Genomic DNA, 7,104 nt, shown 5'->3' on the forward strand with positions numbered 1-7,104 from the left:
CAGCACAGAGCCCAGAATTCAGTTATTCCAGATGGAGGGGGGTGAAGGAAAGTACATAGTTACTAACTAGTCAAACATTTGTTAGTCTGAACTAATTGACATAAATCTATCTTCTGTAGAACCTCAGCTGCTCAACTTCAGTTTTCCTTGTCTGTTGTGCTTCTTGCTTTCCCCTCCTTTCCTATGCTAGTTTTTCCCTCCCCTTCCCCCCAGAAAATCTGGTTATTGAATTAACAGGATATTATTATTTATTACGGCTATCAAGCGATTAAACAAATTAATCATGATTAATTGTTTGATTGAAAAAATTGCAATTAATTGCACTGTTAAACAATAATAGAATACCATTTATTTAAATATTTTTGGATGTTTTCTACATTTTCAAATACATTGATTTCAATTACAACACAGAATACAAAATGTGCAGTGCTCACTTTATATTTATTTTTATTACAAATATTTTCACTGTTAAAAAAACAAAAGAAATAGTATTTTTCAATTTACCTAATACAAGTACTGCAGTACAATCACTTTATCATGAAAGTTGAACTTACAAATGTAGAATTATGTATAAAAAATAACTGCATTCAAAAACAATACAATGTAAAACTTTAGAGCCAACAAGTCCACTCAGTCCTTCTTTAGCCAGTCGCTCAGAAAAACAAGTTTGGTTACATTTGCAGGAGATAATTCTGCCCACTTTTTGTTTCCAATGTCACCTGAAAGTGAGAACAGGCTTTCTCATGGCACTGTTGTAGCCGGCATCACAAGATATTTACGTGCCAGATGTGCTAATGATTCATATGTCCCTTCATGCTTCAACCACCATTCCAGAGGACATGCGTCCATGCTGGTGATGGGTTCTGCTCAGCAGTGTACGTAAGCCAGTACAGTCCGATACGCTGTGCCAGCAAGCTATTTCTAGCCAGTACAGTGTACCAGAAAGACACCGTACCAACCCCTCCACAGAGCTGCCTCTCCGGAGAGCAGGGCTAGGGGGCGGATGGAGGTGGGAGCCGTACGGCAGCCGGGGGAGCTGCCGGTGTTCTGCTCCTTTCCCCGCTGCCTCTCCCAGCAGGGAAAGGAGCAGAACTCCCAACCCTGCCCCCTGCCCTTCTAGGGAGCTGCGTCTGCTTGGTGCCTGGAAGGACAGGAGGTGGGACTGGGGTTCTTCTACTTTCCTTGCTGGGAGACTCATAGACTCATAGACTCATAGACTCATAGGTCAGAAGGGACCAATCTGATCATCTAGTCTGACCTCCTGCACAAGGCAGGGCACAGAACCCCACCCATCCAATTTTGTACAACCCCTATCCCAGGACCGAGTTATTGAAATCCTCAAAAATGGTTTGAAGACCTCAAGCTGCAGAGATACCACCAGCAAGCAACCCGTGCCCCACGCTGCAGGGGAAGGCGAAAAACCTCCAGGGCACCTGCCAATCCGCCCTGGAGGAAAATTCCTTCCCGACCCCAAATATGGCGATCAGCTAAACCCTGAGCATGTGGGCAAGAGTCACCAGCCAGCACCCAAGAAGGAGTTCTCCGCAGCAGCTCAGTACCCATCGCATGCAACATCACCCCGCAGACCATTGAGCAGACCTGTCTGGTGGTAATTCAAGATCAATTGCCCAAATTAATGATCCTATCATAACATCCCCTCCATATACTTATCAAGCTTTGTCTTAAAGCCAGGAAAGTCTTTTGCCCCTACTACTTCCCTCGGAAGGCTATTCCAGAACTTCACTCCCCTAATGGTCAGAAACCTTCGTCTAATTTCAAGTCTAAACTTCCTAATATCCAGTTTATACCCATTCGTCCTCGTGGCTACATTAGTACTAAACTTAAATAATTCCTCTCCCTCCCTAACGTTAACCCCCTTGATATATTTATATAGGGCGAGCATATCCCCCCTCAGCCTTCTTTTGGCCAGGCTAAACAAGCCAAGCTCTTTGAGTCTCCTTTCATAAGGCAGTTTTTCCATTCCATTTTCCATATGGAGGAGCAGCTCCTCCATATGCTGTACCACTCCCACCCCCACCCCCCAGGTAACGTGGGAAGGGGAGGGAAGTGGAAAAGCGTGGGGGCCCTGGGCTGGGGGTGGGGCAGAGTCACATGGGGAGGTCACGTGGCCCCCCTTAGTTGTTGTGCCCCCCCTCCTGTACCAGGAAGAAAATAATTTTCCTTGCACACTGGTTCTGCTCGATAACGATGCAAAGCAGTGCAGACCAACACATGTTTATTTTCATTACCTGAGTTAGATGCCACCAGTAGAAGGTTGATTTTCTTTTTTGGTGGTTCAGGTTCTGTAGTTTCCGCATCGGAGTGTTGATCTTTTAAGACTTCTGAAACCATGCTCCACACTTCATCCCTCTCAGATTTTGGACGGCACTTCAGATTCTTAAACCTTGGGTCGAGTGCTGTAGCTATTTTTAGAATTCTCACATTGGTACCTCCTTTGTGTTTTGTCAAATCTGCTGTGAAAATGTTCTTAAAATGAACATGTGCCGGGTCATCATCCGAGACAGCTATAACATGAAATATATGGCAGAATGCAGATAAAACAGAACAAGAGACATACAATTCTCCCCCGAGGAGTTCAGTCACAAATTTAATTAACGCAGTATTTTTTTAACAAGCATCATCATCATGGAAGCATATCCTCTGGAATGGTGGCCAAAGCATGAAGAGGCGTACGAATGTTTAGCATGTCTGGTACATAAATACCTTGCAATACCAGCTACAAAAGTGTCATGCAAACTCCTGTTCTCACTTTCAGGTGACATTGTAAATAAGAAGCAGTCAGCAGTATCTCCCATAAATGTCAACAAACTTGTTTGCCTTAGTGATTGGCTAAACAAGAAGTAGGACTGAGTAAGCTTGTGGTATCTAGAGTTTTACATTGTTTTGTTTTGGAGTGCAGTTATGTAACAAAAAAAAAATCTACATTTGTAAGTTGCACTTTCACGCTAAAGAGATTGCACTACAGTACTTGTGTGAGGTGAATTGAAAAATATTATTTCTTTTGTTTATCATTTTTACAGTGTAAATATTTGTAATAAAAATAATAATATAAAGTGAGCACTGTACACTTTGTATTCTGTGTTGTAATAGAAATCAATATCTTTGAAAATGTAGAAAAACATCCAAACATATTTAATAAACTGCAATTGGCATTCTGTTAACAGTGCAAGTAATCATGATTAATTTTTTTAGTTAATCACGTGAGTTAACTGCCATTAATCAACAGCCCTATTATTTATTAGTTGCATTACCATTGATATGTGCCTGCCATCACTCTTCTCACACTGTGGTGTTGTACACATTTTTTCCCATCCTTCATGTGTTGTAAGATAAGTAGGAACCGTGTTCTTCTATGTGTCTTTGTACATCACCTAGCACAATGGGGTCCAATAGAAATGATCACAAAACCTAAGTGCCCACTTTCTGGGCTATAATTAGCACTATACAGTTTCTCCTCAGGTTGAGATCATCATTATTCACCCCACTGGCATTCCTCTAGTCTTCCTTTTTTATGCATGGCAGCTGTTCCTTGTTGTTTAATGAGTCTGATCAGCATCTGTTCTTCGGACATTTAATCCCAGTCAGTCTGATTCAGATCTAGCAGGAAAATGGTTGTACTTTGGTGCCATCTGGAACACCCTGGCTACACTTCAGATCTGGAAGGAGAAACTGGATTTTGAGCTTTGGCCCAGTGTGAGAAATCCTGGCTAAGCTGTAAGCTGGTTGGCACCTGGACGTAGTAAACTCTACCATATACTCCATGACTGAAAACACTGTTGTCAAAATATATTTCTTCAATACCCTGCTACCCAGCTGGGAAAAACTTGATGTTAACTGGTGCCCTGGTTTTTCAAAGCAGTGGCTCAGAAAACTACGCTTACTGTAGTTTTTGGGATAGTGCCAAGCTGACATCTGCTGAGGAAAAAATAATTAAGTGTTGTTGTCTTGTATTTCATTTTAATTTTGAAATTGATTTACCTCTGGTGTTGCTGAAACTAACATAAAAACAATATGTGTGTTTTAATACGATTAAATGGAAATGTATACATCTAGGAACAAAGAATGTAGGCCACACCTACAGGATGGGGGATTTATCCTGTGAATCAGTGACTTTGAAAAAGATTTGGGGGTCATGGTGGAGAATCGGCTTTGGCCAAAAGGGCTAATGCAATCATAGAATGCATAAGCAGAGGAATCTCGAGTAGGAATAGAGAGGATATTTTACCTCCGTATTTGGCATTGGTGGGACTGCTGCTGGACTACTTTGTCCAGTTCTGGTGTCAACAATTCAAAAAGGATGTTGATAAACTGGAGGGAGTTCAGAGAAAAGTCACGAGAATGTTTAAAGGATTGGAAAACATGCCTTATAGTGATAGACTCAAGGAACTCAATCTATTTAGTTTAAAAACTATAAGGTTAAATGGTGACTTGATTAGTCTATAAGTATCCACGTGGGGAACTGTGATGGGGGCGTGCCCCCATCTCTGTCAGGAGAAGGCCAACAAGGTCCTCTGGGCTCAACTGCTACCCAATATGCTCTCCTGCAGAGCCTGCTCCAGCTGGAGGAAGCAAGCTTAAAAGAGAGAAACGTGGCACAGGAAGGGTCGGCAACCTGGAAGAAAGTTGCTATGCCTCAGAAGTAGCTGACTCTAGCTACAGAGTGACTGAGCGGGAAACAGCTGACAAGCCTCTGCTGCCCACAAGGACAAACTAAACCCCTTTATAAGGAAACTCGTAGACTGAACTTCACCCCTTAAGCAGGAGAACCACACAACTGAGGACACAGAAAGGCTGGGCTAATGATCCCCAGCAAGAAAAGGGAAAGGGAGAAGAGACTCCAAAACTGCCTGAGTGTGACCCCAGAGAGAGGCCTAGCCTATCACACAATGGTGGAGAAAGTGAGCGCTAACCTCCATGCCTGACACCAGGGTGATTTAAACAAACAAACAAACAAACAAACAAACAAACTGCAAACAAAAAAGAAACAAAAATTCATGCAGAGAATGGAAGACCAGGGGCTCTAAATGAGATGGAGTCAGAGCACTGGTGTAAGTGGTTGGCCGAGATGCAGCAACAGCAGGTTAATCAAAAGCAATAGTTCCAACAGCAGCTGCTGCAGTAATGGACTATCCAGTAGCTGGTACAAGTGTCACAGCAACAACAGCTGTTGAGGGAGATGGTAACCCTGATTCAAAAGGACCTGATTCAACAGTTAATGCCAGCCTTACTCCTTCAGGGGATCCCATCAGGGCCCGCTTCCCCAGGACTAACTCTCGCACAGATTGTGGAGAAGTTAACCCAAATGGGACCAGATGACAACCCAGAGGCATTTTTGACCACCTTTGAGAGGGTAGCACTAGCCGCTCAGTGGCTCCTCAAGCACTGGCTCTCATACTGGTGCCATATTTGAAGGGCGCAGACACAGTCAGTCTATCGCAACCTAGACTGAGAACAGGACTACAAGCACGTAAAAGCCACAGCCTTCCTCTTTGCCCCATCCCACCCCTTGGAACCCTGGATTTGCAGACAAAAACCTAGCCCAGCAATGGATGCAGTGGGAGGAAGTTGATCTGTACATAGACCAGGCCATGCAGGAAGACAACAGCATCAAGAAAGTAAAACTATTTAAACTTACCGAGGAACAAGGCAGAGAGAGCTGCACCTTTTTGAATCTCACTACTGCCTCAAGCTTCACAGCAGTCCTTGGAGCCCTGGGGAACTATTGCTTCCCAAAGCAGAACAAAACCATGGGGTTACCCTGGCTTTTCACTAGACACCTTCCTGAAAGGGAGAGATAGACCCCTGTGTTACATACCTATAGACATTGGCTGCTACATGCAATTTTTGGGACTTGACAAACTCCTAGATTCAGGACACAATACTCTGCATCACTTGGAACCTGTAAGAGCAACTGCTCCAGGAAAGAGTATTGCTGGCGGTGGCTCCACCCCAAGGAACCGTGTGTGGCCCAGATGACTGAGTTAATTTTAACTGAACAATTCATATGGCTACTATCACTGAGAGGCTGAGAGTGGGTGTTACAACAATGCCATGTCCTGAGTATATATACACTGGTTCTCAGGTGCAGAAGGAAGTGAGGTGCAGACAAGTTGAAAATCTCTAGGTGAGGATAAAAGGGGGAAAAGGGACAATGTCATGGTAGGAGTCTGCTATAGATCACCAAATCAGAAAGAAGAGGTGGATGAGGCATTTCTAGAACAAATAACAGAAATATCCAAAACACAAGACATGGCAGTAAGGGGAGACTAACTTCTCAGATAATGTTGGAAAATAATATGGCAAAACACAAAATGTTCAACAAGTTCTTGGAATGTATTGGGGAGAGATTCATGTTTCAGAAGGTGGAGGAAATAGCCAGGAGGGCAGACCTAAGTCTGACTGACATGGAGGAATTGGTTGCAAATCTGAAGAGTGAAGGCAATTCAGGTGAAAGTGATCATGAAATGGTAGATTTCATGATTCTAAAGTAAGGAAAGACGAAGAGCAGCGGAATAAGGACTATGGACTTCAAAAAAGCAGATTTTAATAAACTCAGAGAACGGGTAGGTAAGATCCCATGGGAAGAAAATGTAGGGGGAAAAGCAGTTCAGGAGAGCTGTTTTACAAAGACACAGCGTGAAAGGTGCAACTGCAAATTATCCCAGTGTGAAGGAAAGATAAGAAACTGCAGAACTTCTAATGGAACCATACTGATGACCTGAAAATCAGAAGGGAATCAAAAAAAATTGGAAACATGGATAAATTGCTAAGGAGGGATACAAAAGAATAGAACCACTGTGTAAGGACAAAATCTGAAAGGCTAAAGCACAAAATGAGTTACACCTAGCAAGGGATACAAAAGCTAATATAAAGAGATTCTGTGAATACATTACGAGCAAGAGAAAGATGAAGGAAAGTGTAGGTCCTCTACTTAGCTAATAATGGATGACATGAAGAATGGTGAAGTGTGTAATGCCTATTTTGCTTCAGCCTTCACAAAAAAGGTTAGTGGTGACCCAATACGCAAAATAATTAATATTAATAATGTGGGGGAAGGAATGAAGACAAAAGAAGGAAAGAACA

This window comes from Gopherus flavomarginatus, chromosome 4, assembly GCF_025201925.1.
Source record: "Gopherus flavomarginatus isolate rGopFla2 chromosome 4, rGopFla2.mat.asm, whole genome shotgun sequence".
Taxonomy (NCBI): domain Eukaryota; kingdom Metazoa; phylum Chordata; order Testudines; family Testudinidae; genus Gopherus; species Gopherus flavomarginatus.